Source organism: Coregonus lavaretus, assembly GCF_964263955.1.
Source record: "Coregonus lavaretus genome assembly, chromosome: 19".
NCBI classification, from domain to species: Eukaryota; Metazoa; Chordata; class Actinopteri; order Salmoniformes; family Salmonidae; genus Coregonus; species Coregonus lavaretus.
This window is the reverse complement of record NC_140006.1, coordinates 15,364,834-15,391,603: the sequence shown is the minus strand read 5'-3', so window position 1 is coordinate 15,391,603 and position 26,770 is coordinate 15,364,834. Positions and strand designations below refer to the sequence as shown.

General features: G+C 42.7%; 1 pseudogene across 1 annotated transcript; it reads right to left on the bottom strand.

Moving 5' to 3' along the window:
* Positions 1 to 139: 139 nt before the first annotated feature.
* Positions 140 to 13,701, bottom strand: LOC311146983 (protein HGV2-like; annotated as a pseudogene). Its single transcript has 10 exons — positions 13,601 to 13,701; positions 13,407 to 13,485; positions 13,105 to 13,220; positions 11,959 to 11,993; positions 11,778 to 11,869; positions 1,005 to 1,146; positions 697 to 870; positions 534 to 599; positions 351 to 431; positions 140 to 263 (listed from the first exon to the last, which is right to left on the bottom strand). The product of its transcript is annotated as a protein HGV2-like (transcript).
* Between the last annotated feature and the right edge of the window lie 13,069 nt (positions 13,702 to 26,770).

Sequence of the window (26,770 nt, the reverse complement as noted above, 5' to 3'; positions counted from 1 at the left end):
AAAGAGGCACACATGCTACTGAATGTGATGGTGATCTATTTAGTGCATTTAAAATTGGTCTAGTAGTAGTACATGTAGGTATTCCATGATAGTTACTGTCACTACCTGTGCAGTGGAAAATACACTCAATACATACCTTTCAACCTCCATTTCGTTTTTTGACATCGTTGGCTTTGTTGATGTGGTCTCTGCTGCTGTTAACATGAGTCTCCTGTTTCACCTTTTTAAAGTCACTCTCCTTTACTGGGCTGTCTTCTGGTTTCCTCTGTTAAACGGTACAAATAGGTGTGTGTGTAGATACTAGGGTGAGGACTAGAGGTGTTATCTGGGAGCAGATAGGTTCACGTCACTGGCCTTTTTTTCTGACCAGGTGTGAGATGTCAGAGGCTGGAGACTGAGGGGCCATTTCTGTTGGTGGACCTAACTTGAATCTGAGTGAGGGGTAGAACACACAGACATACCCATTAGAATATGTTGTTTTAAAACACAAACTAGCCAATAAACCTGCCTAAAATCAAGAGTTTTAGGCTTATCATAGATGCAAACATCCCACCGTTTTGAGATCTTCCACTCGGAGCTGGAAACACTGAACCACCTGCCTGAAAATCAACCAATGAAATGTGGAATCAAACTTAATGCTTGCCGTATTGTTACTCAATTTGGTTAGATCCCCCTCCATCCTAATCCCCTGCTCACCAGTGTCTCCTGCTTCACAGCCACTGCTGCAGCAGAGGCAGCCATCTTCTGGCCCAAGGTGGTGTCCTCCACCTTCTCCTGGATCTCTGGCAGCAGAGCCTTCAACTCCACCATCTCCTTCCTCTCTTCAGGGCTTCATTGGCCCCTCTGCCTCTAACACCCCCTGGAGATTGGCTGGGAGACAAACCATGAAAGAGTGTTTGTTACAAAGTAGAAAACTACAATTTACAATAGTAAAACCATCTAAACAATTCATTTTCATTCAAAATTAGAATCACCAATCACATTCACATTCACATCCACCTCACCTAGTCTGCTCTTGATGACCCTGCAGAGTTGTTGAAGTGTTTGATGGCCTGGCTGTACTGGCAGTCAGAGCAGGGGGTGAGGCCCAGCTCGTAGTGCATCTCGGCCTGGGCGCCCAGCAACTGGTCCTTACAATCTTTCCTTCAATAAAACACAAACTCAGGCTCTCAAACTGTAAAGTCTGTCTCGTATACATCTATCCAACGGCTCAAGGTTATTATAGTAAACTAAAACTGAAACAAACGAAAACTAATCATGAATAAACAATTTAGTAAACTGAAATAAAATTAAGGAACCTGTATGAAAACCTACAACTATACTGAAACTATTATCTTTCACTCCAAAACGAACTAAAATCAAATAAAAACCATCACGAATTATCTTCGGTTTTGGGGGGCAAAAATGGAATTGGTCGTTCGAGCTTTTTTTCAAAGACGATATTCAAGCTTCTGAATCTGGCGGGTCACACCGAGATTGACTTGTCACAAGCAGGACCGTAGATATTAGGCACGTTTAAGTGGTAAATCTAAAGCAACCGACGGTAGACAGAAAGCCGAGGAGTTAAATCGAGGGAGGTGCATCTGCAATAGCCGAAAGTCGGACAGAAAGCCGAGGAGTTCAATCGAGGGAGGTGCATCTGCAATAGCCGAAAATCGGACACTAATATGGTTTTCCAACAGCAAGGCTCAGATCAACATGGCAGTGTTGCCATTGTTAATAAAATGTTTTCTTTATAATGTCGAAATTAACATGTATCTAACCCCCATAATCACACACTCACAAACTGAAATAAAAAATTGTGTATATTGTACAATCAATTAGTGAGATAGCCTCAAATATTATTTATTTGTATCTATCCACTGTATACATAAATTGCAGCAAATTGGTTTCAGTCATGACTTTGGTCACGTTCGTGTGGGTCAAACAAAAACACCCTAACGATTGGTTGACAATAGAGCCTCCCACAATGCAGGCGATGGCTGCAGGGTGAAGTTTAAGCGCAACTGCAGAAACTTGCAATTCACATGTGGGCGCAAGTCGGACAATTTTCTCCCCCAGAATGCAACACATTTTGAAAGACTGACCAACGATGGTCACTGACTTGACAAAAGTGATCCACTCTAACGTGGCCATTGAGATGAGCACGATGTAAGACTTTGCTCTCACACACATGTTCAGGGGTGCGCTTCAAGCTGCTACAACTTGTAGCTACAGGAGAAGTTTAGCCTCAAGCTTCAAAGCTCCAGGGGCCTAATTTATCAATCATGCTTAGGTACAAATCAGTACGCATGGGATCATTTCCAAGCAAAGTGTGAGATTGATCAATATGAAGGTTTGCTTGAGAGTGTGCATAAATTTACACACAGCCATGACATCATTAGGCCTTTGTTTTTGATCCAGTTTTTGATTTACATTTCAGTCTGATATACATTTCCATAACCACACATCACTTGCATTATAAAGTATTTAAAAACGTGTTTTACTGACAAATTTTTATGACAAAAATAAACACTACAAGAAGCCCATGGAGTGATGCTGTGCCTGCTGTGATTGGTCGAGATTTCACAAGGCAGTGGACCGCTTGAGTCCCTTGACCCCTTCCCCACCCCTACTTGAGTCCCTTGACCCCTTCCCCACCCCTACAGCACCAGTTAGATATCAATGTCATCACTCAGCGAAATGCCTGTCCCTCAGTCAGACTCAGCATAGCACAGTGCAAATATGGATTTTTGCCACTTCTTCTGAAAGAATGGCAAAAAAGCGAGCATGTTGAGGCAGCAGTGAATGAGGTGGAAAGGGCAGAACAGCCAGATAGTCGAAGTGCAGCAGCAGCAGCAGAGTTAGCAATAGGTTTGTGCAGGGTTGGTGGTAGCTAACTAGCTAACTTAGTTTCCCTCAGCATGGGTTGGCTAATGCTAATAAGCTAGCGTTAGCACTCAGCATCCTTAAGCTATTGGGTGTCAATAGTTATTTAACAGTATATTTAGTGAATGGGCAAATTAATGATGTTTATTTAAGTCATGATATTAGGAAAAGTGTTTATTTTCAGCAAGTGTCTTTGATAGGTTTCGTTTATGTAGCTAGCTTGGCTGGCTAGCCACTTCGGAAGCTACTGGCTGGCTAGCTAGATGACACAAGTAATGAGAGAACGTTTTTCTGATTGAAGCACACATCTAACAGTGACAGTGCCCCCCTGTGGACTGTAGCGGAACTTTACTACAACATATTTAACCTAGGGCTGTGATGGTAATTGAATAACCATGTAACTGACGATTATGCATGAAGACCGCAATGAAAATAGAATAACCCTCAAACCGTTTAAATTTACTAACTTTATTTTTACTTTTTAAAAAAGGTTGGATATGTCTGAATATTCATTAATTATTCAACAGCAGTCGAGTGGAGCAGTGGTCTAAGGCACTGCATCGCAGTGCTAGCTGTGCCATTAGAGATCCTGGTTCGAATCCAGGCTCTGTTGTAGCCGGCTGTCAGTGAAAAGCATCTAAAATATGTGTGAAGATAATGTTTCTTGACTATAATTTAAAATGTTAAGAAGGGGAGGGGTGTGTGGCGAAGTGAGACTATATGCGCGTCTCTCTCCAGATGGCATGCACTCAGCTCTCCAGAAAGCACTCAGCTGTCTCCCGCTAATTTTGGGTTTTTATTGTGTGAACTGTTTGCCTTTTGATTGTTTATTTGTATCAATTCCCCATTACATATGTCACCAGTAGTAAATGTACCATTAAACCCCGTAATATGTTTACATGAATTTCTGTTAGTGTATTGTATTACTAATTAGGCCTAAAGTCATTTACTGTTCTCATTCTCGGAGTGGAAACATTGTTTGCAGAGTTCACAACCTGCTACACTTATGAAATAAACTAAACCTTGTTTCTCACAACCATCATTTATGAGTCATACATTTTTTCATTGTCTTTTGTTTAGAGCGCTCCATGTGAGCAATGAGCATGGGTCTGGTTTCTCTGTCTTGTTAATGTTGAGGGAGCGTGCGCGCCTGAGCACACAGAAGTAGCCAACCTGGTCTGTTGCGCGCAAACTCAGGAACGTTTGATTTCTGATTGTCTTAACTCACCATGTCCACCACTTCACCTCACACAGTAAATCAACTAAGTCTGTTTTTTACATCCATTGCGAATGACAGCCTAATAGTTCCTCACAGTAGGCCTAATTGAAAAATCTTTCCAACAATCTCCCCCTCGATAATCACCAAGCCGCGGTGTGAAAAAAAGAAATATCATGATCTGATGTGCCCATACACTACCAGTCAAAAGTTTGGACACACCTACTCATTCAAGGGTTTTTCTTTCTTTATTTTTATTTTTTACATTGTAGAATAATAGTGAAGACATCAAAACTATCAAATAACACATATGGAATCATGTAGTAACCAAATAGCCACCCTTTGCCTTGATGACAGCTTTGCAAACTCTTGGCATCCTCTCAACCAGCTTCATGAGGTAGTCACCTGGAATGCATTTCAATTAACAGGTGTGCCTTCTTAAAAGTTAATTAGTGGAATTTATTTCCTTCTTAATGCATTTGAGACAATCAGTTGTGTTGCGACAAGGTAGGGGGGGTATACAGAAGATAGCCCTATTTGGTAAAAGATCAAGACCATATTATGGCAAAAACAGCTCAAATAAGCAAAGAGAAATGACATTCCATCATTACTTTAAAATATGAAGGTCAGTCAATATGGAACATTTCAAGAACTTTGAAAGTTTATTCAAGTGCCATCGCAAAAACCATCAAGCGCTTTGATGAAACTGGCTCTCATGAGGACCGCCACAGGAATGGAAGACCCAGAGTTACCTCTGCTGCAGAGGATAAGTTCATTAGAGATACCAGCCTCAGAAATTGCAGCACAAATAAATGCTTCACAGAGTTCAAGTAACAGACACATCTCAACATCAACTGTTTAGAGGGGACTGTGTGAATCAGGCCTTCATGGTCGAATTGCTGCGAATAACCACTACTAAAGGACACCAATAAGAAGAAGAGACCAGCTTGGGCCAAGAAACACAAGCAAGGACATTAGACCAGTGGAAATGTGTCCTTTGGTCTGGAGTCCAAATTTGAGATTTTTGGTTCCAACAGCTGTGTCTTTGTGAGACGCGCTGTGGGTGAACGGATTATCTCCGTATGTGTAGTTCCCACCGTAAAGCATGGAGGAGGAGGTGTGATGGTGTGGGGGTGCTTTGCTGGTGACACTGTCTGTGATTTATTTAGAATTCAAGGCACACTTAACCAGCATGGCTACCACAGCATTCTGCAGTGATACGCCATCCCATCTGGTTAGGGCTTAGTGGGACTATTATTTGTTTTTCAACAGGACAATGACCCAACACACCTCCAGGCTGTGTAAGGGCTATTTGACCAAGAAGGAGAGTGATGAAGTGCTGCATCAGATGACCTGGCCTCCACAATCCCCTGACCTCAACCCAATTAAGACGGTTTGGGATGAGTCGGACGGCAGAGTGAAGGAAAGTGCTCAGCATACGTGGGAACTCCTTCAAGACTGTTGGAAAAGCATTCCAGGTGAAGCTGGTTGAGAGAATGCCAAGAGTGTGCAAAGCTGTCATCAAGGCAAAGGGTGGCTATTTGAAGAATCTCAAATATAAAATATAGTTTGATTTGTTTAACACTTTTTTGGTTCCTACATGATTCCATATGTGTTATTTCATAGTTCTGATGCCTTCACTATTATTCTACAATGTAAAAAATGTAAAAAAAAATAAAGAAAAACCCTTGAATGAGTAGGTGTGTCCAAACTTTTGACTGGTACTGTATATCCAGTAGAAAAGTCATTAAATACCTTTCCCTTGCGCAAAAACAGCTGTCTGACCAGGGAAACTCTGTGAGCCTGGAATAGGATAGTTGATCAGCATTGATACAACGTTGCAAGTTCGCTAGAGACAGCATTGGGCTGGATCCAGTTGATTGATTTGATGCAATGTTGCACTTCACTAGCGATAGCTCAAGTCAAGACAGATAGAAAGGGAGGCAGACAGGCTGAGTAGATAGATGTGATTGAACGAACCAGAATTTTAATCAGTATATTTTCTTCTGTTTTTATTAGTCAGCTTTATGTATTTTTATTTCGTTGATAATGGAAGTTATAGGCCAACAGCTGCATTGGTTCCATGCGCTCATTTAGGCTATTTAGCTGCCAATGATCACGGTGTATCAATGTGTCCATATGGCAGAGGCTGGTGCTCTTGCATTAGTTGAATTTTAATTTATAAATTTTTATCATTTAAATTAAGAATTTTATGATTAACCACGTGACAATGATTTTGAGAAACAAAAACGTTATTATTGAAATGAAACTGTTCCACGAAAAGGCGCATATGAAAATCATAACTGGTATGGTCGGATTTTCAAGCAAGGTGAAACATGCCTCATAATATGAAGTAAAACATGAAGGTTTGAAACAATTAACCCTCCCGTTGTCCTAGGGTCAAAATGACCCGCCACTGTGTTGAACCAACTTTATTTAATTTTTATATTTTGGGGATCATTTGTGAGAAGGAGGCAGTGAGACTTTAAAGAAAGTATCACTGCCTCCTTCTCACAAATGATCCAAAAAATATAAAAATTAAATAAAGTTGGTTCAACACAGTGGCGGGTCATTTTGACCCTAGGACAACGGGAGGGTTAAGTATGTTTTCAAAATGCATACTGCCTCCAGCTCACATTGTACATTTGTGGGTGAAACGCTGATAGCCTGCCTACCATTGCTTTTTCTTCAGGTAAATTTGGTAAATTTGGCTGGCAATCAGGGCTCACGACTAACATTTTCCCTCACTGTCCCAGTACCATCCCGAAGTGCAATTTCAACTGTCCCAAACTGAATTTGAACTGTCCCGAAATTAAAATACTTGTTTCTTAATGTTTTGTCATGTAACATTGGTCTAGGTCATTTGCAGTGCTTTTAAAGTAATTGGTGTATTTCTGAGACAGATACAGAGAGTCTATATTACATAAACCTAATTTGTTAAGAAAAAAACAGGAAAACATCCATTACATTATTAATAATTATAATGTATTAATTGAACATGCTAACCACATGTAGACAATATATCTAAGAGAGAACAATGTTATTGTGAACTGGTTACTGAATAAACTTAAGTTAGAGACATTACATTCCACCACCAGCTGCCCCATTAAACAACATAACACAACAATATACAATAAAGAGTGTGTGTGTGTGTGTGTGTTTGTCCGTAAAGCCCAGCTCTGTGGAGTGTACGGCTTAAAGTGGTCCTATGGACAGATACTCCAATCTCCGCTGTGGAGCTTTGCAGCTCCTTCAGGGTTATCTTTGGTCTCTTTGTTGCCTCTCTGATTAATGCCCTCCTTGCCTGGTCCGTGAGTTTTGGTGGGCGGCCCTTTCTTGGCAGGTTTGTTGTGGTGCCATATTCTTTCAATTTTTTAATAATGGATTTAATGGTGCTCCATGGGAAGTTCAAAGTTTCTGATATTTTTTTTATAACCCAACCCTGATCTGTACTTCTCCACAACTTTGTCCCTGACCTGTTTGGAAAGCTCCTTGGTCTTCATGGTGCCGCTTGCTTGGTGGAGCCCCTTGCTTAGTGGTGTTGCAGACTCTGGGGCCTTTCAGAACAGGTGTATCATGTGACAACTGAGATCATGTGACAGATCATGTGACACTTAGATTGCACACAGGTGGACTTTATTTAACTAATTATGTGACTTCTGAAGGTAATTGGTTGCAACAGAACTGTGGTCACTCTCAGAGGCTCTTTGTCTTATGCCGTGTGACCAGGTTACTGAGAAGCAAAGAGAAATTGAAACAATACAGGTCTAACAAATCAGGTAAATACTTAATTTTTCTCTCTCACATTCCCCCCTTAAGAAACTCAGTTTCTTATATAAAATTATTGTTAAACCGTATATAACGTTACCCATAAGCACTATAAAACTTTTAGGTATAACAAAGATAGCCATGTGGATCCTTTCACAGCAAAGCGTTTTCTCCCAGAGTACGGCTGCTTAGGAGAACAGCTGGCAATCACAGAGTCTGGGCATTCAGCCAATATTCCACTCCCATTGAGCCGACCTTGTGAGAGCAAACCTCTGTCTACAACAGGCGCATTTCTAAATATGCAACAGGTCAAACATCACTGTCTTCAGCAAGAAAAGGTAGCTCGGCTAATCCTTCACATCCTGCATTCTGGCCCTGGTCATGGCAACCTTTAATATTACATTTGTCCTTGAATTTGTTACCAGGTTTACATTGGGTTTTTCAGTACATTTGTTATCAGGACAATTTACATGTGTGCAACCAAAACTCTGGAAATAGAAACTTCAGAAAATTTGTGTGTCCTTTAAGGTGTATCATTTCTAACCTGTGAAAAATCCACTAAACCAAAAAAATTAAACACGGTATTAACACCAGTAACAAATATTCATAACATAAAACGTTTCCTTAATTTTCACTTTTGCTAAATCTTAAATCAGTCCAAACCATTTAAACTTTGAATTCTTACTTTCAAATTAACTTCACGTTAACATGGTGCAAAACGTTCTTAAGGGAATCATTTAAACAATTAAAAAGTTATACAGAAGTAAACTCTTCATCTGTGCAAAGAGGACAATCAGTCTTCTTAAACAATGGGACGGCTATTGTTTGCTGGACTCCTGTCCTGAGCCTGCCGTTGGCTCGAGCTGGAGGGGCTGTTATTTAAGTCCCGCCGTGGGACTATGCTGGTATTCTTCAATTGCATTGTGGCCACTTCTCCCAGGGCCCATACAAAAGCTGCAATGAGAAGACTGATCACGAAAGCAACAAACGTGATGTGTAGAGTCCGGTCCTGGTCCTCCCATGGCCACTGGGGTCGCTATGACGATTCATCGGCTGGTACATCTTTGTCTGGGCTCTGGGGCACATTCCTGCAGTGGCTGGCATGAACCCACGTTGACCTCTCTGCAACCTTCAGGAGCACCTGGAATGGACCAGTCCAGCGCTGTTGGTGCCAAGTCTTTCTGCGGAGGTCCTTGATGACCACCCAATCTCTCCCCTGGCTGCAATTTGTGGAGCTGTCCTCCCTTTGGTTCAGGCAAAGCCACTTTTATCCTGGGGAAAATAGACTTCAGAACATTGTTAAGTGCTGCACAGTAGCTTACCATTTGATCCTCAAAACCCATCAGTGTCAATATATTCTGTGGAAAAGGGGTTTACACATTTTGCACAAAATTGCTCCACAAATACAGAAAAACCTGGAGCAAACCAAAAAGTATTTACAATTCCCACTACTCCCACAAATCCCACTACTCCCCTCTTTAGCAACATGGGGAAAAAAACAGGACCTAGGCAAGGCCGGCAGGACATTTGGGCCCATCCACAGCTGAGTCTGTGAATCGCATGTACATTTTGTGTTCCAGAGATGAAATTCCACTGGCAGACACATCTTGTAAAGAAAACATGTTTTTAACAGAGACAGGAAGTATCAACAAAATAGCCTCCAACTAGTTTTCAACCAATTCAGAATGTGAAATTGTCTTACCAGATGAGGTGAGGAACCCACGTTGCTTCCAGAGCGTACCGAAGTCATCCACAACCCCAAATGCATACCTGCTGTCAGTATAAACCATAACAGTTTTATCCTTAGCCAAAATAAATGTTCTAGTAAGAGCAAACAATTCTGCAGCCTGAGCTGACAGATGGGATGGTAGTTTAGTACTTTCTAAGGTAGTGGCAGCCGTAGTTACTGCATCAGCCACTAATGGTTCGCCTTGAGGTGATTTTTGAGCGGAACCATCAACCAATAGTTCCAAATCTGCATTAGTTAAAGGCACATCAAATAATCAGGGCATGGCTTACAGACCAGGTCAACTAGGACAGCACAATCATGGGGCTCACCATCATCGTCAGTTGGTAGGGACATGGCACATTGACATTGCTACAGCTCTGAGGCAACACACCAACCCTCTCACCACACTGTCAAGTCTCTTAGAGTAGTATGCAACGGGCCGCTGCTTCCCACTGTGATCCTGTATAAGGATTTTTTTCTCACACACAAATAGATTAAATGGTTTAGAATGATCCGGCAAACCTAAACAAGGAGAAAAGGTTAGCAACTGTTTCAATTTCTCAAGTGCCTGCAAACCCTCAGGAGTTCACTTTATCTTGTCCTTCATCGCCATCTTGTGGCCATGGGTGAGATCAGAAAATGGTTGAGTGATTTCCGCCATTCCTATAAGTGTCAACATGTGTTAAACAGTTCATCATTATGCAATTATTAATTCACAGTCATTCTGTTATTGTGTGCGTCCACTTCTGAATTCATGGGGTACCCCTCTTTATTTGTAGTTCTCTAAACTAATAGTCTTGGAAGGATCCTGCTTGATTCTGTAAGTAGAATTGTTTTCATTTGTAAACTGTGTTGGTTCTGTCTGTCTGTCATAGTTAGTAAGCTACCCAGTCTGCTTAAGAAGCGATTGCTACCCATTCACACTGGACGCAGGTCCAGCCACTTCTTTTGTTCTCTGCAGATTACAACTCAATAGGAGGGGGAGTGGCTACACTTGTGCTAGGCAATTAGCTTAGAGTTATTAGCACAACCTCTTTGTTCAGCGGCAGCTGTCCCCAAAACGAAGACAGTTCTGCCAAGTTGTTCTGCGGGAGTTAGTCGAGGGAGGCCCCGCTCTCTCGCTTCCCCAGATGTTTAGTTAATTTAATTCCGATCTCTTTTGCATTATTGTAGCCTTTTCTGTAGCCTGTCAACTATGTGTCTGTATCCCTCTCTCCTCTCTGCACAGGCCATACAAACGTTTCATACCGCATGGCTGCTACCACTCTAATCTGGTGGTCCCTGCGCGCACGACCCACGTGGAGTTCCAGGTCTCCGGCAGCCTCTGGAACTGCCTTTCTGCAGCCAACAAGGCAGAGTTCATCTCAGCCTATGCTACCCTCCAGTCTCTCGACTTCTTGGCGCTGACGGAAACATGGATTACCACAGAAAACACTGCTACTCCTATTGCTCTTTCCTCGTCTGATCATGTGTTCTCGCATACCCCGAGAGCATCTGGTCAGCGTGGCGGTGGCATTCGTAAGTATTATTTTAGAATAGTTTCTAAGCAATATTGATAAATGAGGCCCCTGGTTGTTGCGGAAATGGACTCACTACTACTGTTTACTTTGTGCATCTCGCTGAGTCTACCTTTAAACCTAGCCTAACCTATGACTTGACCTATCACTTTATGCATTACTGCCCCAGTGGCAAGAAATGACATCCCCAAAAACTATACAACACATAAATGGCTCCTAGCCTCCCACACATAGGCTACTTTCTGTCCCTAACACTAAAACTAAAAATGTTTTGATAGAACTTAAAAGTAATTAAAAAACGAGTTAAGTGGTTCAGAAAACTTAATTTAAACTGAATTTTAAATAAAAATCTTAAAACAAATAGAAATAAAAACAAATATAAAAACACAACTATAATAACCTTGCTGAATTGCTCAATGGCTGAGTTGAAAAGCCCTATATACACAACAAGAGCCTTCAAACTCAACTCTGGAGCTCGAAGACAGTTTCACTGCATTTTTCCATTGTTCCCCTCTAATCAGGGACTGATTTAGACCTGGGACACCAGGTGTGTGCAATTAATTATCAGGTAGAACAGAAAACCAGCAGGCTCCGGACCTCATAAGGTAATTGTTGAATACCCCTGAACTAGAGGATAGCAGGGTAAAACACATGGAGACGAGTGGGTATTGTACTGTACTTTTTGTAGATTACCTTAGCCACCTCCAGCATCTCCCAGGCTAACTGCAGGTTGCCCACTTCCTCATCGTCACTGTCCCCCGCTATGTCCTCCTGAGGTCAAAGGTCATCTAATGTTAACTTAATGACTAAACCATCAGCCGGAACACACAGATCAGTTAGTAGTAGATAAAAAGTCTCACCTTTTCTTCCGTTTCTCCCCCCTCACACTCATCATCTGAAATATTGACAGAAGTGTGTGAGTGCATTACATTTCTTCTCTTTTCTTTTAAGATATTGTGTAAACATTATTATGGTGGGTTTGCCTTAAACTGGCCAAAAGTTTACCTCCATCCATCCTCCTCTTCTGATGACTCCGTCTATCCATTCTCAACTTCGTCAATCTTCTATCCGTTGACTTTCTCCTCTCCGATAGTGGTGTCAGAACCATAAACATGGCCGTTCAGTCTGTCCCTCATTGCCTCTTCCAGTCTCCTCCACTGTGATCTGAATCTGTCTTTCTCGCCATTCTTCTCTTCTGCCTTGGCCTCTGAGCTCATCCCTGGTGTTCTCTGTGATAACAAAGGTAGATTGAGATGCGTGTAAGAATCAAGATGGGTAAATGTGACTACAACATTATACATTTAGATTTGAGTCATTTAGCAGATGCTCTTATCCAGAGCGACTTACAGGAGCAAGTAGGGTTAAGTGCTTTGATCAAGGGCACGTCAACAGATTTTTCACATAGTCTGCTCAGGGATTTTAACCAGCGACCTTTCAGATACTGGCCCAAAGCTTTTAACCGCTAGGCTACCTGCCGCCCTATAAACAGCATTATCTGATCTACAACATTATCTTCATTAATTAATGGCCCAGTACATCATAGGGGCCAAGCTTCCTGCCATCCAGGACCTCTATAGCAGGCGGTGTCAGAGGAGGCCCTAAAAATTGTCAGACTCTAGCCACTTTAGTCATAGACTGTTCTCTCTGCTACCGCACGGCAAGCGGTACCGGAACGCCAAGTCTAGGTCCAAAAGGCTTCTTAACAGCTTCTACCCCCAAGCCATAAGACTCCTGAACAGCTAATCATGGCTACCCGGACTATTTGCATACATTTTTTACTTATCTATTTTTTACTTAACACTTATTTTTCTTAAAACTGCATTGTTGGTTAAGGGCTTGTAAGTAAGCATTTCACTACACCTGTTGTATTTGGCGCATGTGGCAAATTTGATTTGATTTGATCAGCACAACCACTAGGCCAAATTGTATAATTAATTTAAGCATGTATTCTGTAGCTTTAGGCAAGCGTCAACTACTTGTGTGGTTTAACAATGCAAAATGCTTACCGTCAACATTGTCTGTGCTTTCAATGTTGGAGTCTTTGGGCTTCTCTTCCTCTCCTTTCTCCTCTTCTTCTTCAGGAACCCTCATCAGAGCGTTCCCCAAGACGCCGTTCTCCATCCTGTTTCACAAAGACAAAATTACATATTCTAAGTCTTAGCTACAACTGTAATGGAGGTGGTTTGGTGAGACCTGAAGACTTGCGTTAGCTCCCAGAATTCAGCAGGCTGACAGTTGGTAACCTACCTCACTGATCATAATTTATATCACTTAAATTAAAATACTGCGAAAGACAATGAAAACCTACCTGGCCAGCTCCAGGAGAACTTTACCACACAGGAAGAAAGCCTCTCCGCACTTATCTACTGTATCACCATACTTTATGGCTTTGGAAAGATAAATAGGGAAAAGTTGTTGATTAGGACATTAATTAGAAATTATTTTACAGACAGATTCCTTCAACTGTGTGTGTGTGTGTGTGTGTCTTCCAGCCCTACTCACAGCATCCCGCAGGCTTCTTGAAGGACGTTGACTGCTGACACCACGTCCCCCATGACGAGATGTCTCTTCCCTGTGCCTTTGAGTTTGTTTGCCTCCTCCATGAGCATTGTGTAGAACTAAGAAAAAACATTGATAAACAAATCATTTTGCTGTCTGTTTATCGTCACTAACAAGGTGTCTAGTTAGCTAGCTAACGTTAGCTAGCTAGTTAACGTTAAACATTGGCAAACAATATTCAGCTGTCAAAAGTAACATGAAATCCATTGACAATAGATTGTTCATTCACTATGCGGTGCAACACTGCTAGCTTCTCAATCTCAGTAATGCTTTTTCGTGAGCGCTGTTCAGTGATCTTGACCATCACAAATTAAACTACATTTATGGTAAACATTTACATACCGTGAATGTGCGTATAATAGTTGATCAGAGACAGGCACATCTCTCTTGTCTAGTTGTTCCAAACTGGCGCCAATCTTGCAGATCATTTCCGGTCAACTTCAGCTTGGGAAAACCGCAGGAGAAAAATTAAAGGTACTTTGAGACATTTTTACATCTGTCGAATGTTGACAAAGATTAGGTAACCACACATCTGCCATGCTGATCCTCAACACGGGGCCCCTCAGGGGTGCATGTTCAGTCCCCTCCTGTACTCCCTGTTCACCCATGACTGCATGACCAGGCACGACTCCAACACCATCATTACATTTGCCGATGACACAACAGTGGTAGGCCTGATCACCGACAACAATGAGACAGCCTATAGGGAGGAGGCCAGGATAACAACCTCTCCCTCAACGTGATCAAGACAAAGGAGATGATTGTGGACTACAGGGGGGAAAAAAAGGACTGAGCACGCCCCCATTCTCATCGACGGGGCTGTAGTGGAACAGGTTGAGAGCTTCAAGTTCCTTGGTGTCCACATCACCAACAAACAATCATGGTCCAAACACACCAAGACAGTTGTGAAGAGGGCACGACAAAACCTATTCCCCCTCAGGAGACTGAAAAGATTTGGCATGGGTCCTTAGATCCTCAAAAATGTATACAGCTGCACCAACGAGAGCATCCTGACTGGTTGCATCACCGCCTGGTATGGTAACTGCTCGGCCTCCGAACGCAAGGCACTACAGAGGGTAGTACGTATGGCCCATTACATCACTGGGGCCAAGCTTCCTGCCATCCAGGACCTCTAAACCAGGCGGGTGTCAGAGGAAGGCCCTAAAAATTGTCAAAGACTCCAGCCACCCTAGTCATAGATTGTTCTCTCTGCTACCGCACGGCAAGCAGTACCGGAGCGCCAAGTCTAGGTCCAAAAGGCTTCTTAACAGCTTCTACCCCCAAGCCATAAGGCTCCTGAACAGCTAATCATGACTACCCGGACTATTTGCATTGTCCTTATTTGGGAGAAAGTGTGGTGACGAGTAGTAGCACAGGAAAATAGTGTGCATTTAGAAACAGTAAGACATTATTAGTGTGAGAAGGAGAACTGCTCTACTTTGCCTACAGGTGGGGCTTTAGAAGTCTATCCAGCTCACATCAGCCGCTATCAAAAGAACACTCATTGAGACAGCTCTTTAAGCCCTTCACTATGGCACCTGCCATGCAATAATTTGATTGAACTCCAGTATGCATGAGATGCAAGCCTCTAGTTTACAGGTAAGCTATCTATCAGGAAGGAGACATCAGAGAGGATGAGAGTTGAAAACAACTCAGAGGTGATCTGTTACCACACACCACACATTTCTCTCAAGATGCTTTTTGTCAGGCCTGCCGTTAATACTAATTTTCATAAGTCCTAAGGGAACCAATACAGTTAAATTGTTAGCTCTGTCAGGCCTGTATGCTGCTGGCCAAGATCCATCCAGAGAGAACTGACAGACAGGTGCAAAGGAGGAACCTGTTGCTCTTGCTCTGTCCAGGTAGCTGAGAGAGAGAGCAGCCCTGCTGTCAGTGTCTGCTGTGAGGGGGGCTCTAAGCACCAACCCCCTCCCTGATGAACCCCCGCTGGCTCCCATGTTACAGCTCTGTCAGGGCAGGACCTGACAACTAATCACAGGGCAGGCCTGGGCATGACAGACCCAATCAGGCTCACACTGAGACCCTTCACACCAATTTGGTCGATATGTCTTCAACACAAAACTTATATTCTAATACCCTGTGTCCTATGAATTGTATATTGTCAATGTGTATTGTGAATTTTAAAGGTAATTTAAATGTGAATTGTGTGTGTGTCATACAGTGGGGGAAAAAAGTATTTAGTCAGCCACCAATTGTGCAAGTTCTCCCACTTAAAAAGAGGAGAGAGGCCTGTAATTTTCATCATAGGTACACGTCAACTATGACAGACAAATTGAGAAGAAAAAAATCCAGAAAATCACATTGTAGGATTTTTTATGAATTGATTTGCAAATTATGGTGGAAAATAAGTATTTGGTCACCTACAAACAAGCAAGATTTCTGTCTCTCACAGACCTGTAACTTCTTCTTTAAGAGGCTCCTCTGTCCTCCACTCGTTACCTGTATTAATGGCACCTGTTTGAACTTGTTATCAGTATAAAAGACACCTGTCCACAACCTCAAACAGTCACACTCCACACTCCACTATGGTCAAGACCAAAGAGCTGTCAAAGGACACCAGAAACAAAATTGTAGGCCTGCACCAGGCTGGGAAGATTGAATCTGCAATAGGTAAGCAGCTTGGTTTGAAGAAATCAACTGTGGGAGCAATTATTAGGAAATGGAAGACATACAAGACCACTGATAATCTCCCTCGATCTGGGGCTCCACGCAAGATCTCACCCCGTGGGGTCAAAAGGATCACAAGAACGGTGAGCAAAAATCCCAGAACCACACGGGGGGACCTAGTGAATGACCTGCAGAGAGCTGGGACCAAAGTAACAAAGCCTACCATCAGTAACACACTATGCCGCCAGGGACTCAAATCCTGCAGTGAAAGACGTGTCCCCCTGCTTAAGCCAGTACATGTCCAGGCCCGTCTGAAGTTTGCTAGAGTGCATTTGGATGATCCAGAAGAGGATTGGGAGAATGTAATATGGTCAGATGAAACCAAAATATAACTTTTTGGTAAAAACTCAACTCGTCGTGTTTGGAGGACAAAGAATGCTGAGTTGCATCCAAAGAACACCATACCTACTGTGAAGCATGGGGGTGGAAACATCATGCTTTGGGGCTGTTTTTCTGCAAAGGGACCAGGACGACTGATCCGTGTAAAGGAAAGAATGAATGGGGCCGTGTATCGTGAGATTTTGAGTGAAAACCTCCTTCCATCAGCAAGGGCATTGAAGATGAAACGTGGCTGGGTCTTTCAGCATGACAATGATCCCAAACACACCGCCCGGGCAACGAAGGAGTGGCTTCGTAAGAAGCATTTCAAGGTCCTGGAGTGGCCTAGCCAGTCTCCAGATATCAACCCCATAGAAAATCTTTGGAGGGAGTTGAAAGTCCATGTTGCCCAGCGACAGCCCCAAAACATCACTGCTCTAGAGGAGATCTGCATGGAGGAATGGGCCAAAATACCAGCAACAGTGTGTGAAAACCTTGTGAAGACTTACAGAAAACGTTTGACCTGTGTCATTGTCAACAAAGGGTATATAACAAAGTATTGAGAAACTTTTGTTATTGACCAAATACTTATTTTCCACCATAATTTGCAAATAAATTCATTAAAAATCCTACAATGTGATTTTCTGGATTTTTTTTCCTCATTTTGTCTGTCATAGTTGACGTGTACCTATGATGAAAATTACAGGCCTCTCTCATCTTTTTAATTGGGAGAACTTGCACAATGGTGGCTGACTAAATACTTTTTTCCCCCACTGTATCTAAAATAGGTCTTAGAATGCTGACAGTTTTGCTCTATTATGGTGAATGGTAAAAATGCATCATAACCACCTTCATTCACTAAAGGGGCTGTCGTTGTGAGGAAAATGGTCAGCTGATGGCCTTAATTATATAAATCTGGATGGCATAGTGTGTAATATCCTGTCTACATGTACACAGTCAGTTTATAAGGAGCTTCATACTTTCCATACTATAACATACAGTGCATTCGGAAAGTATTCAGACCCCTTCCCTTTTTCCACATTTTGTTACGTTACAGCCTTATTCTAAAATGTATTACATTATTTTTTCCCCTCGTCAATCTACACACAATAGCCCATAATGACAAAGCGAAAACATGTTTTTAGACATTTTTGCTAATTTATTTTAAAAAATGAAATACCTTATTACATAAGTATTCAGTCCCTTTGCTATGAGACTTGAAATTGAGCTCAGGTGCATCCTGTTTCCATTGATCATCCTTGAGATGTTTCTACAACTTGATTGGAGTCCACCTGTGGTAAATTCAATTGTTTGGAAATTATTTGGAAAATCACACACCTGTTTATATAAGGTCCCACAGTTGACAGTGTATGTCAGAGCAAAAAACAAGCCATGAGGCAAAGGATTTGTCCGTAGAGCTCCGAGACAGGATTGTGTCGATGCACAGATCTGGGGAAGGGTACCAAAAAATGTCTGCAGCATTGAAGGTCCCCAAGAACACAGAGGCCTCCATCATTCTTAAATGGAAGAAGTTTTAGAACCACCTAGACTCTTCTTAGAGCTGGCCACCCAGCCAAACTGAGAAATCGGGGGAGAAGGGCCTTGGTCAGGGAGGTGACCAAGATCCCGATAGTCACTCTGACAGAGCTCCAGAGTTCCTCTGTGGAGATGGGAGAACCTTCCAGAAGGATAACCATCTCTGCAGCACTCCACCAATTAGGACTTTATGGTAGAGTGGCCAGACGGAAGCCACTCCTCAGTAATAGGCACATTACAGCCCGCTTGGAGTTTGCCAAAAGGCACCTAAAGGACTCTCAGACCATGAGAAACACGATTATCTGGTCTGATGAAACCAAGATTGAGCTCTTTGGCCTGAATGCCAAGCATCACGTCTGGAGGAAACTTGGCACCATCCCTACGGTGAAGCATGGTGGTGGCAGAGTCATACTGTGGGGCTGTTTTTCAGCGGCAGGGACTGGGAGACTAGTCAGGATCGAGGGAAAGATGAACGGAGCAAAGTACAGAGAGAAATTTGTGGAAAAATCAGCCTGATTAACTCTTTAGTATTATCCCAGTTTACCTATTTGATTATGGTCTTGCCTACGCCTAGTGAACAGTTTTTTTAATTATATGAGAAAAAAATATTCCATTTTATTTGGAACGGCAAGCCAGATAAAATTAAACGGGCCTATTTATATAATGAATAAGAATTAGGAGGACAGAAATTATTAAATATTAAAGCATTAGACCTATCACTAAAAGCTTCAGTCATACAAAAATTATACTTAAATCCAAACTGGTTCTCTAGCAAACTAGTAAGATTGTCTCACCCAATGTTCAAGAAGGGACTTTTTCCCTTTATTCAGATTACAACCCCTCACTTTCAGGTATTTGAAAAGGAAATAATCTCCCAAATATCACTATTTCTAAAACAAGCCATAGAAAGTTGGTTGCAATTTCAATTTAATCCTCCAGAAATGACAGAACAAATATTGCAAGAAATATTGTGGTTAAACTTAAATATACTAATTGATAAAAAACGTTATTTTTTGAGAAAATTTAAAAAAAAAGGTATAATCTGCATAAATGATATTACCGGTAGGAATGGTGGAGTTATGTTGCACATGCAGCTAACAAAAACATATGGAAATGTCTGCTCTACCCAAAATTACAACCAAATAATTGCAGCATTACCGCAAAAATGGAAGAGGAAAGTGGAAGGAGGAAAAAGTAAGGAACATGTCTGTCGGCCTTGCATTAAAGAACATAATTGATTAAAGAAAATTGTGATAAATAAAAAAGTTTACCAGTTTCATTTAAGGACCAAAAGATTGACAGCCGTCCCATATAGATTGCATAATAGTTGGGAAGAGATTTTTGACGTACCGATTCCATGGCATAGTGTTTATGAACTGATACGCAAAATGACGCCAGATTCAAAACTTATAATTTTTCAATGTAAATTATTATATACAATTCTTGCTACCAATAGAATGTTATTTGTATGGGGGATACAATCTTCCCAGCTCTGCAGATTTGGCTGTGAAGAGACAGAATCATTAGATCATTTGTTTTGGTATTGTCCATTTGTAGCTTGTTTCTGGACACAGGTCCAGGAATGGCTGAAGGATTGCAATATTTGCATGGAGCTGACCCTGCAGATAGCAGTACTGGGTGATCTGAAAAGTCATAGTCAATCGATCAATAATATAATAATACTTTTAGCAAAACATTTTATTTTCAATTCACAAACAGTAGAAACGATGAGAATAGAAAGGTTCAGAACTTTTGTAAAACATCACAGTACAGTTGAAAAATATATGGCAAATAGAAATCCAATATGGATGGTGTTAAGAGATGGTTGGGTGGTGTTGAATGGAGTTGAAGGATGGGACTAATAACAACTAACAAGTAATAACAACAAGATAACTAATAATGTGTGGTCCTCTGTAGCTCAATTGGTAGAGCATGGCGCTTGTAACACCAGGGTAGTGGGTTCGATCCCCGGGACCACCCATACATAAAAATGTATGCACACATGACTGTAAGTTGCTTTTGATAAAAGCATCTGCTAAATGACATATTATTATTATTATTATTATTAATCTAAGCATACTGTGTCCATAATAAGTATATAGGTTATATATTGTGAGCTTTTGTGAAAGAGCACAGTTAGAAAGATATGGCATATAGAAGCATACCAGATGGACATCATGAAAATGATCGGAGGAAGTTCAGGAGTAAAAACAAACAAAATAGAATTATTGACTGTTTCCATAAAATGTATATAGTATGTATAAGCATGAAGTAGAGGCCTAAGCATTGATGTTCACTGGTTTACTCCAATTAGGGAAGGGATGGTGGGGTTGGAAAGTAATAAAGGGAAATATATACACTGCTCAAAAAAATAAAGGGAACACTTAAACAACACATCATAGATCTGAATGAATGAAATAACCTTATTAAATACTTTTTTCTTTACATAGTTGAATGTGCTGACAACAAAATCACACAAAAATTATCAATGGAAATCAAATTCATCAACCCATGGAGGTCTGGATTTGGAGTCACCCTCAAAATTAAAGTGGAAAACCACACTACAGGCTGATCCAACTTTGATGTAATGTCCTTAAAACAAGTCAAAATGAGGCTCAGTAGTGTGTGTGGCCTCCACGTGCCTGTATGACCTCCCTACAACGCCTGGGCATGCTCCTGATGAGGTGGCGGATGGTCTCCTGAGGGATCTCTTCCCAGACCTGGACTAAAACATCTGCCAACTCCTGGACAGTCTGTGGTGCAACGTGGCGTTGGTGGATGGAGCGAGACATGATGTCCCAGATGTGCTCAATTGGATTCAGGTCTGGGGAACGGGCGGGCCAGTCCATAGCATCAATGCCTTACTCTTGCAGGAACTGCTGACACACTCCAGCCACATGAGGTCTAGCATTGTCTTGCATTAGGAGGAACCCAGGGCCAACCGCACCAGCATATGGTCTCACAAGGGGTCTGAGGATCTCATCTCAGTAACTAATGGCAGTCAGGCTACCTCTGGCGAGCACATGGAAGGCTGTGCGGCCCCCCAAAGAAATGCCACCCACACCATGACTGACCCACCGCCAAACCGGTCATTCTGGAGGATGTTGCAGGCAGCAGAACGTTCTCAAAGGCGTCTCCAGACTCTGTCACGTCTGTCACGTGCTCAGTGTGAACCTGCTTTCATCTATGAAGAGCACAGGGCGCCAGTGGCGAATTTGCCAATCTTGGTGTTCTCTGGCAAATGCCAAACGTCCTGCACGGTGTTGGGCTGTAAGCACAACCCCCACCTGTGGACGTCGGGCCCTCATGGAGTCTGTTTCTGACCGTTTGAGCAGACACATGCACATTTGTGGCCTGCTGGAGGTCATTTTGCAGGGCTCTGGCAGTGCTCCTCCTGCTCCTCCTTGCACAAAGGCAGAGATAGCGGTCCTGCCGCTGGGTTGTTGCCCTCCTACGGGCTCCTCCACGTCTCTTGATGTACTGGCCTGTCTCCTGGTAGCGCCTCCATGCTCTGGACACTACGCTGACAGACACAGCAAACCTTCTTGCCACAGCTCCCATTGATGTGCCATCCTGGATGAGCTGCACTACCTGAGCCACTTGTGTGGGTTGTAGACTCCGTCTCATGCTACCACTAGAGTGAAAGCACCACCAGCATTCAAAAGTGACCAAAACATCAGCCAGGAAGCATAGGAACTGAGAAGTGGTCTGTGGTCACCATCTGCAGAACCACTTCTTTATTGGGGGTGTCTTGCTAATTGCCTATAATTTCCACCTGTTGTCTATTCCATTTGCACAACAGCATGTGACATTTATTGTCAATCAGTGTTGCTTCCTAAGTGGACAGTTTGATTTCACAGAAGTGTGATTGACTTGGAGTTACATTGTGTTGTTTAAGTGTTCCCTTAATTTTTTTGAGCAGTGTATATTTACTGCATTCTATTCTATAATATTCTACTGTATCTTAGTCCATGCCGCTCTGTCATTGCTTGTCCATATATGTATATATTCTTAAATCCCATTCCTTACTAGTTTTGTGTGTATTGGGTATATGTTGTGAAATTGTTAGATAATACTTGTTAGGTATTACTGCATTGTCGGAGCTAGAAGCACAAGCATTTCGCTACACCCGCTATAACATCTGCTAAACACGTGTATGTGACAAATAACATTTGATTTGATTTGAATAAGGCTGTAACGTAACAAAATGTGGAAAAAGTCAAGGGGTTTGAATACTTTCCGAATGCACTGTAGGTCCTTAGCGACAGGAGATGGAACACATTTTCATTGCCAGTCGGTATATGAGAACAGAGAGGAAGGTCTAGTGCACTTCAAACAGCAAATGACTATGTAATTTATGTTTTGGTGATGATTGAGGTATTATTTATGTCCATATTATTGTGTTTTTGAAAGCTGAACATGGGGCTGCAGGCCTCTGTTTGATCTGTAGCCCACCGCACGCTGCCTGCGATTTTAATAAGGTTTATTGTGTTGGTCCCCTCTTATCTGGCCCTTCATGTGGTGTCCATGGCAACAACATGCAAAGACATCACCCCAGTGACAGCAGCAGCAGGATGAGGTGGAGGAGAGATGAGGAGAGGCACTGGGCCATTCAGTGTGCACACAACAATCTCTGTAGCATCTTTTCATCTGAGGGCAGAAAATGACTTGCTTGGTTCTATTGGCATGACAATGGCCTTAGGAGCTGGCAGCACAAACATATCTGGGACCAGGCTACATGACCACTGTGCACTGTAAACCCCAATGTGCTGTCATTACTCAAAACCTTTTGAGGAAATCAATTGCACTTAATATGTCTGAGTATCATTCCTTAAAGTGATGTTGTAGTCATTACTCAAACCGATAGAGTCACTGTGACCCTGTAGGGGGTCCAGATTTGAGTTGTATCATCTAGAACATTTTAAGTAACACCTCCACTAAGCCTCCAATATAATTTCCCAGTGTGCCTTGCCTTTTCAAGTGAATTGTAGAGTTACCACCCATGACTGTGTTTGTTAGTGGCAGAGACATGGTTGTTGAATTAGTTAATTTCCAGTACATTGGCCTTCACCAGGTGAATGTAAACATTATATTTACATTCTTTATGACAATACATTACATATCTCATACCCTAATAAAGTGGCCTGAAACTCAGGCCTGCCGGTAGCGTTGCAAAATTCTGGTAACTTTCCCAAAATTCCCAGAATTTCAAAAAAACCTGATTTAAGGATTTCCAGGAATCTTCCAACCGGGACTTCTGGAAAACCTGGGAGATTTCCCAGAATTGCAACCCTACCTGCAAGTCACATTATGCTGGCTTGCAAAGTGATGTGTAATTCCTATTGGAATCCAGCCAGAGTTAGGATATCCAACATTTGACATTTTTATTCACCCTCAACCTGCAAAAAATCTAACTAAATAATTGGATTAGTTTAGAAAAATATATGTTATTTATCTTTGTGTAGCATAAGATTAATCAATCACTTAATGTATATGCAAAAACACACATATGTGTATATATACACTGCTCAAAAAAATAAAGGGAACACTTAAACAACACATCCTAGATCTGAATGAATGAAATAATCTTATTAAATACTTTTTTCTTTACATAGTTGAATGTGCTGACAACACAATCACACAAAAATTATCAATGGAAATCAAATGTATCAACCCATGGAGGTCTGGATTTGGAGTCACCCTCAAAATTAAAGTGGAAAACCACACTACAGGCTGATCCAACTTTGATGTAATGTCCTTAAAACAAGTCAAAATGATGCTCAGTAGTGTGTGTGGCCTCCATGTGCCTGTATGACCTCCCTACAACGCCTGGGCATGCTCCTGATGAGGTGGCGGATGGTCTCCTTAGGGATCTCCTCCCAGACCTGGACTAAAGCATCCGCCAACTCCTGGACAGTCTGTGGTGCAACGTGGCGTTGGTGGATGGAGCGAGATATGATGTCCCAGATGTGCTCAATTGGATTCAGGTCTGGGGAACGGGTGGGCCAGTCCATAGCATCAATGCCTTCCTCTTGCAGGAACTGCTGACACACTCCAGCCACATGAGGTCTAGCATTGTCGTGCATTAGGAGGAACCCAGGGCCAACCGCACCAGCATATGTTCTCACAAGGGGTCTGAGGATCTCATCTCGGTACCTAATGGCAGTCAGGCTACCTCTGGCGAGCACATGGAGGGCTGTGCCGCCCCCCAAAGAAATGCCACCCCACACCATGACTGACCCACCGCCAAAACCGGTCATGCTGGAGGATATTGCAGGCAGCAGAACGTTCTCCACGGCGTCTCCAGACTCTGTCACGTCTGTCACGTGCTCAGTGTGAACCTGCTTTCATCTGTGAAGAGCACAGGGCGCCAGTTTCGAATTTGCCAATCTTGGTGTTCTCTGGCAAATGCCAAACGTCCTGCACGGTGTTGGGCTGTAAGCACAACCCCCACCTGTGGACGTCGGGCCCTCATACCACCCTCATGGAGTCTGTTTCTGACCGTTTGAGCAGACACATGCACATTTGTGGCCTGCTGGAGGTCATTTTGCAGGGCTCTGGCAGTGCTCCTCCTTGCACAAAGGCGGAGGTACCAGTCCTGCTGCTGGGTTGTTCCCCTCCTACGGCCTCCTCCACGTCTCCTGATGTACTGGCCTGTCTCCTGGTAGCGCCTCCATGCTCTTGACACTACGCTGACAGATACAGCAAACCTTCTTGCCACAGCTCGCATTGATGTGCCATCCTGGATGAGCTGCACTACCTGAGCCACTTGTGTGGGTTGTAGACTCCGTCTCATGCTACCACTAGAGTGAAAGCACCGCCAGCATTCAAAAGTGACCAAAACATCAGCCAGGAAGCATAGGAACTGAGAAGTGGTCTGTGGTCACCACCTGCAAACCAGTCCTTTATTGGGGGTGTCTTGCTAATTGCCTATAATTTCCACCTGTTGTCTATTCCATTTGCACAACAGCATGTGAAATGTATTGTCAATCAGTGTTGCTTCCTAAGTGGACAGTTTGATTTCACAGAAGTGTGATTGACTTGGAGTTACATTGTGTTGTTTAAGTGTTCCCTTTATTTTTTTGAGCAGTGTATATACAGTGGGGAGAACAAGTATTTGATACACTGCCGATTTTGCAGGTTTTCCTACTTACAAAGCATGTAGAGGTCTGTAATTTTTATCATAGGTACACTTCAACTGTGAGAGACGGAAAATCACATTGTATGATTTTTAAGTAATTAATTTGCATTTTATTGCATGACATAAGTATTTGATACATCCGAAAAGCAGAACTTAATATTTGGTACAGAAACCTTTGTTTGTAATTACAGAGATCATACGTTTCCTGTAGGACTTGACCAGGATTGCACACACTGCAGCAGGGATTTTGGCCCACTCCTCCATACAGTCCTTCTCCAGATCCTTCAGGTTTCGGGGCTGTCGCTGGGCAATACGGACTTTCAGCTCCCTCCAAAGATTTTCTATTGGGTTCAGGTCTGGAGACTGGCTAGGCCACTCCAGGACCTTGAGATGCTTCTTACAGAGCCACTCCTTAGTTGCCCTGGCTGTGTGTTTCAGGGCGTTGTCATGCTGGAAGACCCAGCCACGACCCATCTTCAATGCTCTTACTGAGGGAAGGAGGTTGTTGGCCAATATCTCGCGATACATGGCCCCATCCATCCTCCCCTCAATACGGTGCAGTCGTCCTGTCCCCTTTGCAGAAAAGCATCCCCAAAGAATGATGTTTTCACCTCCATGCTTCACGGTTGGGATGGTGTTCTTGGGGTTGTACTCATCCTTCTTCTTCCTCCAAACACGGCGAGTGGAGTTTAGACCAAAAAGCTCTATTTTTGTCTCATCAGACCACATGACCTTCTCCCATTCCTCCTCTGGATCATCCAGATGGTCATTGGCAAACTTCAGACGGGCCTGGACATGCGCTGGCTTGAGCAGGGGGACCTTGCGTGCGCTGCAGGATTTTAATCCATGACGGCGTAGTGTGTTACTAATGGTTTTCTTTGAGACTGTGGTCCCAGTTCTCTTCAGGTCATTGACCAGGTCCTGCCGTGTAGTTCTGGGCTGATCCCTCACCTTCCTCATGATCATTGATGCCCCACGAGGTGAGATCTTGCATGGAGCCCCAGACCGAGGGTGATTGACCGTCATCTTGAACTTCTTCCATTTTCTAATAATTGCGCCAACAGTTGTTGCCTTCTCACCAAGCTGCTTGCCTATTGTCCTGTAGCCCATCCCAGCCTTGTGCAGGTCTATGATTTTATCCCTGATGTCCTTACACAGCTCTCTGGCCATTGTGGAGAGGTTGGAGTCTATTTGATTGAGTGTGTGGACAGGTGTCTTTTATACAGGTAACAAGTTCAAACAGGTGCAGTTAATACAGGTAATGAGTGGAGAACAGGAGGGCTTCTTAAAGAAAAACTAACAGGTCTGTGAGAGCCGGAATTCTTACCGGTTGGTAGGTGATCAAATACTTATGTCATGCAATAAAATGCAAATTAATTACTTAAAAATCATGCAATGTGATTTTCTGGATTTTTGTTTTAGATTCCGTC